This window comes from Triturus cristatus, chromosome 8 (genome assembly GCF_964204655.1).
Source record: "Triturus cristatus chromosome 8, aTriCri1.1, whole genome shotgun sequence".
NCBI lineage: Eukaryota > Metazoa > Chordata > Amphibia > Caudata > Salamandridae > Triturus > Triturus cristatus.
Window position 1 is genome coordinate 1,645,783,055 of NC_140591.1, and position 14,377 is coordinate 1,645,797,431.

General features: G+C 45.7%; 1 protein-coding gene across 2 annotated transcripts in view; it reads left to right on the forward strand.

Annotated features, from left to right (window-relative positions):
* Positions 1-14,377, forward strand: part of LOC146808484 (transient receptor potential cation channel subfamily M member 2-like) — a 790,090-nt gene that overhangs the window by 146,101 nt on the left and 629,612 nt on the right. The window lies entirely within an intron of this gene.

The following is a 14,377-nucleotide window of genomic DNA, read 5'->3' on the forward strand; positions in this document are numbered from 1 at the left end:
AAACTGTTTCTCTTAACCCGTGCCTCTTTTCTGTCAAAAGTGCTGACACCTTTCCACGTCAGCCAAAGCATCATACTGCTGACCTTCTTTGCTCCGCCTCACCCATCCAAAGAGGAATAGAGACTCCATCACTTGTACTTGAATAGTGTGTTGTCTTTCTCCATTGATCACACCAAAAAACACCAGGTAAAACTTCAGTTCTTTTTGGGTTCGCTGAAGCTAATAAGGGCAAGGTTGTGCAGAAATGGGCCATTTCCAGATGTATTGTACTCAACATTAAGGGGTTGATTCTGATCTCGGCTGGAAGGGCTCCAAATCAGATTCAGCTATGCCTAAACCGATCTGGAGCCCTTGTTTCCGACCGAATTGTTCACAGTTCCGAACGACCAAGTACGAAGCCTGGAAAGCCTTAGCGCTGACCGAATCGGTTCCGGAAGGCATTTGGAGAGATTGAGCCTTCCGGAGCTGATTTGTACAGTTCTATGGACTAGGTTTTCCGAGCAAGCTAGTATGATGAACGATTAAGACAGCCGTTGTGATTTGTTTTGCCCTGAACAAAAAAGGTTGCAGGAATCGGTCTTTGGAGGCCTGAAGCTGGACCCCTTCACCCGGGGCCCTCCAAATCAGACCTGTGGGGGTACACATGGGTCCCCTCTTCCCAGCAATGCACATTGTGGCAGACACCAAGGGGGGCCTGCCACAGATTGCCCGATTATCCCCAACCCCCCCTTTTGTCAATGCAAGCCTGTGTTCGCATTCGAAACACAGGATCCCATTGAATCCAATGGGAGCCCGAACGAATCGTATCCGGATCCATTCAAATGCATCGTAGTAATTTGGTCAGACTCTCCCAATCCGATTTGTCTGGAAAGCATTCCAGACCCAAGTCATTCCATATGGTTTCCAAATGAGAACGGAATCGGGCCCTAACACTTGCTAAGCCCTGGACAAGGAATAAACCTCTATGGTCTTGCAAACTTATGCCACCAGAGCCAAAGCAGTGACCCCTGCATTAGTTTAGAGAGTCATAATCCTGGAAATGCGTCAGGCTACTACTTGGGTATACCTGCACATGTTTCCAAAACAATACTGCCTTTACAGTCAGGCCCATTGTGTTGGGCACTTTGCCTATTCAGTCATAGAGGAATTTTTGGGCTGAGTGAGTTTGCCTACCCACCACCGGGGATTTATTGCTTTGGCATTTATTTATTTGAAAAGTTTTATAGAGCACGAACATGTAAGCAAACCATAAAATAAGTTAAGCAGACATACGTTTATTAACATAGATATAACATAGCTATACGTGTTGCAGGGATTCTGCACATACACAGAACTATACGCAGGCATATGGGTCCTCGTGTATAGGCGCTATGCCTTCCTTGTTCATACTGCCCTTTTTGCCACTTCATCAGCCAATGAATTCCCTTCAACATGAACGCCATCAAGTTGATGACTGAGCGTGTGCATCACGTGAGCTCTTGGTAGTTCATTTTTCAACTCAGGTAGCTGTTCCCAAAGTTATTTATGCTTAATTATGCAACTTCTTGAGTCTTTAAACTCATTCTGACCCCAGTAGTGAAGGTATTTATTGTATGACTGGACACAGTAAAATGAATTGCGCACAATCAGTGTTGGGAATTCTTGACCTGCATTTATTAGTGCCAGTAACAGGGAGGGCTTTTAATTCTGCCAGATGCGCTGTGCAGTCTCATAGACAGTGTGTCTTCGTACTGCTAGGATGGAACTTGCCATCCTGCATACGACCCTTCACAATCGCACATGCGGCGCTGTATTGTTGATTACTTCCTATGGTCAATCAGTGCAAATCATATGTTCATATTGAGCTAGAGGCATTATTTAATTCAGGAGAGGTTATTCTTGTTCGTATTGCAGGAATGCTTGCGTTTTAAGTGTAGAGTCAAATCTGTAATCTACATCTGTTGCAGTGAGAGAATTAGCCCATTGTATCCATCTTGGATATAAAGCTTTAGCTTTTGGAACGCTTGCTTTTGTGTCAGCCTCTAAGGCTGGTACCGGAGTCATGACAATTATTTGTTTTCCCTGAGCCAGTGCTCTTTCTCTCACTACAGCCGTCTGTACTGCTGTCAGAATTTTTTCTGTGGAAGCAAAACGCATTTCCGCAATTGTATACAAGTATGATTTATATGCTATAGGTAGTGTTTCACCTTCATTGAAGGTTAAGTAAGAATACCTGGACTGACCCGCTATAACACGGATCACCAAATTTGTGGTGTTTACACATGTGTGTAGGTGTTTTGAAGCTATCATGTCAGCTAGTAAGGAATGAAGTATATCTGTGTGTTCCTGTGTCCAACGCATAACTGAAAAATCAGGTCTTATTAGGTCGTAGAAAGGTCTCACTTTTTCTGCGTAATCTAAAATGTAAGTTCTACCAAAATTTAAGGATCTCAATGTGGATTGTATGATTTTTGAAGATTTAGGAGATTGGAGCAGCGCACATTTTTCTAAAAAGTTAGCTGCCAGGCTTTTCCCTTCACTTGAAAGCTCATATCCCCAAAAAAGGACATTGAGGTGGGCTATTTTTGATTTTTTTTTAAATTGAGTTTGTAGCCCTCAGAGGCGAACCCCAAAATCATGTTGCTTACCCTGGTCAAATGATCCATTAAATCATCCAAATTCTGATGTAACTGTTACCCTAGCTGAGAACAACCCAGGGCTTTTCCTATACCCTTGGTGAAGTCTACAGAATTTACCGAGCGCTGAGAATGCTGTCAAATATCTGCTTTCAGGCGCTATATTCTGACAGAAAAATCCATTTGAGATATCTAATATTGTTTAGTACTTTTTCCACGCAATGTTATTCATTAATGAGGCACTGTGTGCATTCTGTACTGCAAATGTTTTAGTGCATGTGTTCAGATGTCGGTAGTCAAAAACTAGGCGGTATGAATTAACGGGTTTCATTACAGGAAACAAAGGATTATTCATTGAAGAGGTGCAAGTTTCACTTACACTCTGGCTTTCAAGTTGCTCTAAGATCTCCATGACTTGCTTTTTTGCTTCTTGTTTAATAGTGTTTGTCTCTGTGGAGTTGTAGTAGTTTCTACTGGGATTACATGGTGAGGCGACTCAGCATCCCACCCAACATGGTTGTGATATAACACTGGAGCAAGTGCTACCAACCACTCCTGCGCATATGAATGTTTTAAGTATACTGGAACGAGGTCGGAAAAAGCTGGTAAAATTACCGTTTCTCCTTTTAGGCACTCCATAACATTTTCAGGTTGCCATTCTTTTTCAGCCCAAAAGATGTCATATCCATAAGTCAGGTTTTCCCCCCTCCATTTGGAGTGTTATTTCATGTATCTTATGCGGGACACTTACCCTCGTATCAGGTGTCTCCACCGTGATATGTTCATTCAACTCCGCTGTCACCAGAAATTCCATCAGGTTATGGCGAGCTATTGTTACTTCTGCTGCACTGTCTGGCATCGCCAGAGCTCATTCCCCATTCAGAGGTTGAGTCCCCAGAATTCTGGGCATGTCTTCTTTTTAAATTGAGGTTTTGATTTTGGTTTCTCGTTTTGAAAGTATAGTCTGAAGTGTGTTGCATGTCTCTAGACTTTGTACGCTCTTCTAGTCTGGGTTCTGGCCATCCGTCCCTCTCTGAGTTTTTTGATGAACCCTGAAAGGAACGAGAGGAACGTGTATCAGTTTCCTGATACCTGTCAGTTTTTTTATGTTATCTCTATTCCTAAGGTTGTACCTCCTTTTGGAGGGCTCGTGTTTAGCAGACCCACCCGTGGATTGTTACCTATTTTCTCTATTCTTTTGTTTTTTATTTCCCCATTTATTTTTGGAAGGATCAGTTGCTTGCTTGGTGTTATCTTTTTCAGGACTGCCCATGAATTGAGGTTTTGTTGCTCTAGCTCCCAAACTATCCCTACCTAATTCGTCATAGGTATCGTCAATAATTTTAGGTAATTCACACTTCTGTTGTAAAGGAGTGAAATCCCTAAGGCATTGGCGTATTGCCACTACTGCTGCCTCCCCTTTTATGTTTGCTAATATAATAGTTGATACCTGGGCAACATTTCCTAACAATTTCATCTCTGAGTTCTGAGCATGTTCTGCTACATACTCATTCTGTATCTGTCTTAATAGATCTGGCATTACTTCTATTGAAGGGATACTATGAGTTCTGGTGTATATGGCAGTGAAAACCGTACAGCAAAAGGTACAATTCCCTATCTGGAGAGCTATCCTAGTTGGCAAGCAGAGTTTTAGCATTCTGTGTTTCTCTTGAGGACTTTTCTGTGGAAACACTGCCTCTAACTGTATTATTTTCTGACCTATCCAGAATGGCATTTTCTCATATCTAGTGGGCATTTTACCCATAACTGCTTGTAGCGTTTGTAGAGTTATTTTAGTTGTAGATCCCTGAATTTGTCCTGTAGGTGTAGCCTTTGTTGGCACGAAATGTGTCAGGTTTCTGTAAAGTTTTATTATCTCCTTGTGAAGTGGACGTAAGTCTGCTACTGGCATTGTGTCAATGTCTAGATGCGGTGTGTAAGCCGCTAAGACTGGCCAAATGGCTCCATCTCTTCCGAGCTGACCGAGTCTCACTTTTTCTTTTGTATGCAGGAGGGCGCCTTTAAACCAGTTTATGTGCTCCTGATAGGTGAGAGGAACTTCAATGTCCTCATACGGACAGTATTCATTTGGTGTTCCTTCTTCATTGTAAGACCGAAATGAATTTGTGAGAGCATCTGCTGGTGGGAATTTAACCCATGAATAGAATACCTCTGTTCTATATAACTTCTAAATATAAGTTACTGTCCCACCCATAGCTGTGACTCCATAGTCTGCTCATTTTAAAGTAAGTGAAGTTCTGACATTTTCTGAAATGTTAATTTCAACTTTCTGCTCTCTTTCGTCCACTCTATTCGCAAGTTGTGCTTGAGCAGTGGCATCTTCATCAGCCATTATTGGAGCGAGGGGAAGAAACTGTTTTTTTCGAGGAAACTGTGATAAGGTTTTTTGCACAATATGGAACAGTTTGTCCTTAAAGCTTGAATAAACCTACAGCCAATACTTAGGATATGCCTACTCGACTGTGGCAGATTGATCCCTTCCGACTCCAGACGTTTCTGGATTAACAAGCCTGGGCGTAGTTCGCGAAGTAGCGCTACGCATAGCTACGTGAAGTGCACTTCGCGAGCTACGCATAGCTATGTGAACTGCGTAGTGCACTGTGCAAAATGCTGTTCGCACTGCTTGCACAGGGCCGGATGCTTGTTGGCAATGTGCAATCAGTGCAAATTGCATCTTGCACAGTGCAAGCGGTCGTTTTCTGCCGCTTGAGTAGATTTCTACTCAAGCAACAGCTTTCTCAATGCGGACTGGTAGTTCCTCATCGCGAGCGGTCGCGAGCATACGCGACCACTCGCAATGAGAAACCTGACCTCCCCGCATTGAGAATCTCGCTGGGAGGTTTATTTTCCGCGCTCGCGATCTGCAACTTGATGTTGCTGATCGCGAACGAGGAAAAAGTCTCGCCGGGATGTCATTTTACTTCCTCGTGGTCGCGAACTTGACGTTGAGGACCGCTAGCAAGTAAAAAATGACCGCTGCACGGGGCTACGCTATGCGTGTTTGCACTGTGCAACGTGAAATTCATGTAGTGCGAAGTAGAGTAAACTTCGCAAACTACGCAAGCGTACCGTAGTGCTTTGCCCAGGGTTAATAACGTGTGAGTAGGGGTCTCTGAGAACAGCATGGCTGAACTCCCCAGATTGGACCCTTAAATAATTACCAAACCAAAGTTGGCGGCGCCATGTCGTGTAATTCCTATAAACCTATATTAGATCTGCACATTTAGACAACATAGACTTTGGGATTGGTGTCCAGACTGATTCCAGACATCCCTACAGGGTATGTTTGCCTGTATACCAGCTAGCTCACAGTGCCACAGTAAACTCCTCTTACCAAGGAGAGAATAGTTCTTGGCAACTCTGACCCAGCAGGGATCATGGAAACAGTACAGTACTTTTCGCTCAGTCACTTATGCTTACTTTGTCTCAGAGAGATGCACTGAATAATCAGTGTGGATGTTTTCAATAGGCATTAATCGTACCAGTGTCATTCTAGTGTAAAATAGGTATGCTGAGACGACCATAAGAAAGAAACAGATGTACATGATTATTAGCGCCAACAGAGTAAAACAATGGTAGATTCCTACCATAGTGCTAAAACAATGAATACAGGCAATATATAAATACATGACAGTACTAAAGTGTACTCCTGTGATGCAACCCTAACTAAATGTACCTATGTGTACCTAGCATTTATGTAGGTTTCGAGCCAAGAATCCCCTTAGGCTGAAGCCAACCCAATTACCTGAAGTGAGAGACGGTGGGACCTCTTCTTGGTCTTGAGATGGACACCCAGTGAAGGATGTCAGACCACTGTGAGCTGGAGTGTCTGCGTGGAGGAAACCTCGGCGTCTTGCGTCAGCGTGTCAGCATGGAAATCCTTTTTTTCCTCTTCTTGCCTCAGCAAAGATATAGGGGCATATTGGAGCTGTCACCGAATTAACGGCACTTCATCACACCCAAAGTCGCAATAAATTTACCACCCCATTCACAAGCTGGTGCTAACAGCCCACAGCACCAGTTTTCCCGCAATAGCACCCGCAAAAAACATCGCCACAGGGGACCCCCGCAACTATCGCTAATGAGACGTTCCCGTGCCAAAAGCCACGACAACACGACACCTTAACATTCACAACGAGCAGCCAGACCGGCGATAAGAACACAAAACACGCAATTGGGCGCGTAAGCAGCAAGAAATTAACACCTGCTCTGACCTGGTGTAAATTCGGACAGCAGCCTGAACCACAAAAGTGAGCCCAGCCCAGGGCATCATCCGAAGGGCAACAGATGCCATGGAGCCACTCATTGTGCAGCCTGGACACCCAAGACGGCCACAACACCCACCCGGAACCCCCCCAGACCACCACAGAGGCAGCGTAGACAAAGACAGTGGCCCCCCAGGAAACGCACCTACCTCACAGGCCCAATGTCTGACAATGTCACTGTCCACTACAGGCTGAAAGGGACAACCATCCTACGCATCCTGGCCATCATCGCCACAGCAGGCCTATGGCACCAACACAGTGGACAACCAACATCCCACCCCACACCAAGCTGCTGGCTGTGCTGCACCTGTTGGCCCCTAGCACACCCCAACCAACACCCGCCAGAGTTGGCGGAGTCTCACAGCTAGCCACATCTAAGTCCCCCACACCTGTCCTGGACATCACCATCCCCCTGGCACCCCAGTCCCCATACGTCCAAAACAATGCGCAGGAACCGCTGGAGACCAAGCAAGAACCATACGCCATAGCCGGATGCACGCACGTATTGGGGGCAATCCACTGCACACATGTCCCACCTCTGACCCTGGTGACACAGCACACAATCAGGGCAACAGGAAGCACACGTCACACATCAATGTGCAGGCAACATCAAAACACTGTGGGACCTTCATCAATTTCACCTCCAAATACACAGCCAGTGTGCATGATCCCTTTGACCCCCATCAGTTCATCAGGAAACAGCGTTCCCAGGATGGCACAAAGGGAAATGCACAGCCCCTTGGCAAGTGCCAAATTAACACCCCACTCACCTCAACTCCACAACCATGCAATCCACAACTCTGGCAATGCACACGTCACAAAATCACAACCAACATGCACAACAACATGCCCACCCACCAGACACGATAGAACAGCTTACAATGCAAACCTGGGCAAGCAGTGAACATGACCAATCAATGGCATGGCACCTCAGCCACACAATAGCCGAATGTGGGGAGAGGTGGCAACCAGCCATGTGTGAAGGATGCAGTGGAACCATGAGTGGGAAAGTACACAATGCCAAGAGCGGCTGCGATGTGCTGGATGGGGAACAACATTTACAACGCAACTTTTACAACGCACTACACTTACAACACATTTTTTACAACGCAACATCCATTACAACGCATTCCATTACATAGCATGACACTACAACGCATTTTTAAAAACTACCTTTACAACGCATTCCATTACATCGCATACTACCTTTACAACGCATACCATTACAACGCATAATATTACACTACACTATCCAACACTTACCCTACTGTTGCACCCCCTGGAGTTAGAATAGTAATTTTTTCCCCTATACTATCCAACACTTTCCCTACTGTTGCACCCCCTGGAGTTAGAATAGTAATTTGTACCCCTATACTATCCAACACTTACCCTACTGTTGCACCCCCTGGAGTTAGAATAGTAATTTTTACCCCTATACTATCCAACACTTATCCTACTGTTGCACCCCCTGGAGTTAGAATAGTAATTTTTACCCCTATACTATCCAACACTTACCCTACTGTTGCACCCCCTGGAGTTAGAATAGTAATTTTTACCCCTATACTATCCAACACTTTCCCTACTGTTGCACCCCCTGGAGTTAGAATAGTAATTTTTACCCCTATACTATCCAACACTTACCCTACTGTTGCACCCCCTGGAGTTAGAATAGCAATTTTTACCCCTATACTATCCAACACTTACCCTACTGTTGCACCCCCTGGAGTTAGAAAAGTAATTTTTACCCCTATACTATCTAATACTTACCTTAAATGCAATTTAATATTATGCGTTGTAATGGTATGCGTTGTAAAGGTAGTATGCGATGTAATGGAATGCGTTGTAAAGGTAGTTTTTAAAAATGCGTTGTAGTGTCATGCTATGTAATGGAATGCGTTGTAATGGTTGTTGCGTTGTAAAAAATGCGTTGTAAGTGCATGCGTTGTAAAAGTGTGCGTTGTAACGACATACATCTGTGCTGGATAGACCGCAGTATGCAGAACACACCGATATCCAAGTCGAAATACACCTCTGGTGTATGGACAGTAGTGGACAGTGGATGCAACCATGTCACCCCAGCCAGTGGGGCTCCTCATGGAAATGTTGCCTGTTATGCCCCCCTCGTAAGCATGAGCAGAGTGGGATGGCCCAGCATACCCCAGGCCAGCGTAGGCGTGTGAATAAAAAGCACGTATCCCTGGGCATGGTCGTCTTCTGGAAAGACCAACGTCCCTGCCAGGGTGGCGCCTCCCACCCCGCCACGAGGCTGATGCCGTCCTTGTTAGCGGAGTTGCCTGCGATCCTGTGCGCCTGCCATACCCCGGCCCGCTGGACCACGGACCCGTCAGGCCCGAGCCTGCGCAGCCAGGCCACACTGATCACCAGCCGATACCGGTGTGTGTCAAGGAGGGCCCACCACGTGCCTGTGTAAGCTCGAAGCCCGGAGCCCGCGACCCTGCCAGCCTCTCAGACCATCGCTGGCCCCCCGACGCTGGCCCACATTACTCCTTCCTCATTTACATATTCCACTGGTGTCCTCTGCGGCCCAGTCGGTCTCATATGTGAAACTGTGTCCTGGCTCCTGAATTGCAGTGACCCCAAATCCGGGCCAGCCGCCACAGCACCAGACCCCACTCGGTGAATTGCCCGTGCTGACCACTCCCTCCGGCCTACACTGCTCAAAGCCTAGGCTACGCTCAAGTAGGTCACAGATTTGGAACTGAACATCGAGTATGCAGAGGCAGATTACAGATGATTGCACACAAGGAGAGGTGTAAGAGGATGACGCCTTGCATCTTGGCGGAGAGAAAAGGATCATCGTTACGGAGGTGTTCGTGCACTACCGAAAACTGCCCTGGTGTCACTAGCACTGTGCATCGTGAGCCAATGCCACATGGCTGTGGGCCACTGCTGACCACTGCCTCTGGCCTACACTGTGGGGCCAGTAGGTCACAGAGTCATGATTGCGGAGGAAGTTGTGTCCTGCAGTGTCGGCTATGCGCGTTGTTCCACGTTGTCGTCAATGTGGGTGTGCTGTTCGTGCTATGTGTGTGTGTGCTGCAGTGTGCCAAGGGGATCTGGGACATGATCCTGGGTGATTGTGGGTGTGCAGTGTGCTACACCTCGTTGTGCATGTATGCCATTGTGCCCATCTCTCCCCGTCACCCCAATCCCTGTTTGTTGCACTCCCTGTTGATGATGTGTCAGGTCCTCGCTAGCGGTGTCCGAACTCCCTACTCCTTGCACCGTCTCCACACTGATGACTTTGGCCTGGGTTTCCTCCAGCTCCTCTGGTGGCGCTGGACTGCCACCTCCTGTCGCCGTTGAGGCCTTCCTGTTGGCAGGGGGTTTGTGCCTGGTTTAGGTAGTCACATTATGCAGGCGCCTATTGGCCTCCTCGGCACTCCGACTGCATTCCAGGTGGTCTGCTTGTGGGTCAGTTGCTGGTAGTGTCTTGTTTTCCTGCGGTCTGCACCCTGTCTTCCACTTCCTCTTCTCCTTGGTCTTCCCCGACCCCGTTGTTCCTTGCTGGTACTCTGTGGGGGTTGTGGGGTTTGGGTTGGCCTCTGCGCTGGGTCAGCGTGCATCCATGTTGCTCCATGCTTTGGCTTGTTTCTGGTGTATTTTCTGTGTTTTTATGGTGCATTGTCCCGCCAGACGCGTGGGATTTGCAGGCCTGTGGCCGGTTTTCGCTACTTTATGTACTGCGGTTGGCCTCATCGCATATTTTTTGGCATTCGCCTATCGCATTTTTGCAGTGGGGCATTGATTTTCACACGGACATTTGCAACGTTATCTGGTGTCTATCGCATGCTACCGCCGCGTTTTTGAATTCCACGTTGCCACGGGGTTATTTTCCCGCGATAGGCTGCGATGTTGAAAGTTGCATTACGCTACTCTTGCGGTAGTTATCACACGTTCTTTTGAATATATCCCATAGTGTTTATATACCCAAAGTGTTACCCTCAGGAGATCTACCTTGCTGTGTCATGTCGGACTAGGATAACAGAAGGAATGACCCTCATACATAGTCATTATGCAGGAGATTGTAGTCCTGCTGAGATTCCAAGAATCCTCATGCATAATGAATAAGGCTAATTTTTGGAGAAAACCCCACATCATTTAAGCAGTACCGTAACCAAGTAAGCGGTCAGTACCAAGTTCCGTTATGTAGTGTAATCGCAGGGGAAATATAGGTGAAAGGTTTGGTTCCTACCTGAGCCTATATGAAACATAACAAGGTGGTGTCACTGCCTGCCTTTTGTCTGACTGTACTGTGTGTGATGACTATTGTTGTGTACCTAAAAGTAAACAAACAAGAAAACAAATAGCCAATAGCTCAAACTCTCACAAATGCGAGACCTATTGCATTGAAAATGCTTGTTTATCATCCCTATGAGTTTAAACTATGTTTTGAGCTTATAGAAACTGAATGCCAAGAGTACCTCTTAGCTACAGTAAGAATCACATTTTTCAGTGATGTGCTTGTATGGTGGCCGCGTCCCTTTCCTTAGACACTGCTCACTGCATTCAGGTTACAGTGAGCAGCGTCTAAAGAAAGGGACGCAGTCAATATTAAAGCGAAAGTGCGTTGGGTGCACTTCCACACAAAGCGGGGAAAAATTAATTAAAAGGTTGTGTAGCACGGCCTCTAAAGTGAAAGTGGCCCACGTTGTTAATTAAATAATTGAAAAAGTGTGGCCGCTAAAGTTAGTGTCCCGCGCTGTTAATTAAGTAAGCGCGGCCATTATAGTTAAGCGCACCGTGCTATTATTTAAATACAAATAATACACAAGCAGGTGGCTAACACACTGTTTCACAAGCAACGGCCATGCACTATCTCAGGCAAGATCTAAAATGGACAAGGAATGAACAGAAAAAATGCACTGTATTGTCCCACCAACCTTGAAAATGGAGTTCACCTCTTATGAGGTGGATAAGCACATGTGATCAGGAAAAAACACAGACACTCAGTGCGAAAGAGCCAATCATAGGCTGACTCGCTGCCCCCGGCTCTATGCTGTATTGGATAGAAGCAAAACAAAAGGGAGATGAACAGGCTAGTGGATGAAAAGGGAAGACCGAAAACCCCTCTATGTATATAGATTTTTTTTTCTTTTCATTACATGATACTAGTAAACTATAAAGATGCCTAAAGGCCAGACCCAAAATAATTATATTTAGGAAACAATTCATGATGAGGGCAACCGACCAAATAAAAGAAGCTCACTTTTTTAATTGCAAAAATGTACATACTATATCAATGCTTTCAAGCAAAGCAACAATATGATGCCTTATTAAAAGTGTGAAACAGAAACTTGTCTTACAGCAAACGAAAAGTAAAACTGACATGCTCTTTCCAAAATTACATTTGTGATATCATGTATTTGTTTCTTTCTAATAGTGCTTAAGTAGTGAGTATGTTGCTTCAGGGCATTTTTTTATGAGTCGCTGACGTCAAACAGTTTCAGTTTGAATAATAATTGATAAACATTGAGAATGCATAGCTTGTTAATGTAATCTCGTCAGGTACATCTCGCAAGAGAATGGCTGCAGCAATATAGGTACTTGTAAAAAAAAAAAAATCTTATATCTGCATTTACCTTGAAACATCTGTTGTTTGTAATGGTCCTAGTCTAGACTGCCATATCTGTTGGCAAGGTATAAAAACCTGCTGGTATGCTTGGGGTCGGGGCGGGAAGGGGGGGCGGTGATAGTTGGCACCCAAAAAATCTAGGGCAGCTCTGCTCCCGCTGTAGCAGCTGTGTGTACGAATTGGTGAGCAAACCTACCTCTTCTGTTGTACAGAGATGTGGTGAATTTGAAACTGAGGTGCGGGCGAGCGAAAAAAAAGACAACAACCGCCACAAATTGACAATGCATTTATATACCGCTGACTACTCCCTGGCCAGGCGTTGAAACATAGTTAGGAAACTTAGAGCTCATCAGTAAGAAAATGATATAAGAAGCCACTTTCTCCATTATATTAAGAAAATAAACAGTAGATGAACATTTCCGGGTGCGCAGTTTTTACGGGTAGGGCCAATTCATGTGAAATTAAAGTGAAGACTCAGTGGCGACTTTCTTCGCTAATTGTTTTCTTTTTTTTAGGGAATACTACAGAGGGTCTTATTAGCCCTCAAAGGCACACAGAATACCTCTATAGGGGACGCGGCCAAAGGAGAGTTGTGCTTAGAAGAATGGGGCGCTGATTTCACCTCATTTCAGTGGGATTGACTCCCTGTGACCTCTGTCGGCCTGGCGCTATTCTCTAACAGGGGGAGAGGGCCTCTCCGTGCTTTCCTTCAAGGGTGGGCTGCAATTAACCATTTCCCCTACAGATAACTTCAATAGTCCCAGGAGACAGAGCCAGGCTGAAACTTTTTCAAACCAATTAGGCCCTCCAGAGGCCTTTTAAACGTTGAGGCAAATTAGTGGCAGAGCAAGGTGTCTATCACTTTCAATATGCACGAGTAGGGGGCACGCATCCTTCAACCCGCAGCCTATTTTTCACACATCTGTGACTCCTGCTTATTTGAGGAACAAAGGGAACTTGCCACCATGAGCAGCGAAGCTCTGAAGTAATAAAACAAGCATTTGCAATGCAGTAGGACTCACATTTACGTGAGACCTATTACATTGGAAACTGGATTGCGGGTGGGCGAGAAGGCATGAACGGGATTGGGAGGGAGGTGAGGGGGGCCAGGAAGTCACGGACTGCAGGAGGGGGCGGGGGAGACAGGGAAAAAATAGTGTTCGGAATAAGGGGCCAGTAGCCATGGAAGGCTATAATTACGACATGGCTGTTATGAGGAGGGACTAACAAACCTAAAACCAATTGAAAGGCAGCATTTAGGACCTAGGCCAATGAAAACAAGCATTTACAATGCAATGGTCTCGGCATTGTTAAAGTTAGAGCTATTGGCATTGCTCATGACTTTTTTGTTTTATGTTTTTGTTTTTAAAACATTTAAAGAAACGGCATTGTTATTTACAATGTCAATAGCTTAATCTCTCTCAAATGCGAGACCTATTGCATTTACACCCACACACAGAGCCACACACACAAAGCCACCCACACACACATCCACACACAGAGCCACCTAAACACAGCTATTCACATAGAGCAACCCACACACAAATAGAGACACCCACACAGAGCCACCTACACACACAGAGTTACTCACACACAGACAGAGCCACCCACGCATAGAGCCACCTACAAAAAAAGCCACCCACACAGAGCCCCACACACAGAGGCACACACATACGCACACACATAGAGCCTCCCACACACATGCAGAGCCACACATACATACACAGAGCCACATACACACACAGCCACACACATACAGAACCACACACACACACATAGATCTAGACACATACACATTGATCTTGGGAGCCAAATCAGAAGTGGCACCGTTGTTTCTAGATCTTTGCATTTATCACTATAAATTAAGCATTTTAAAAATA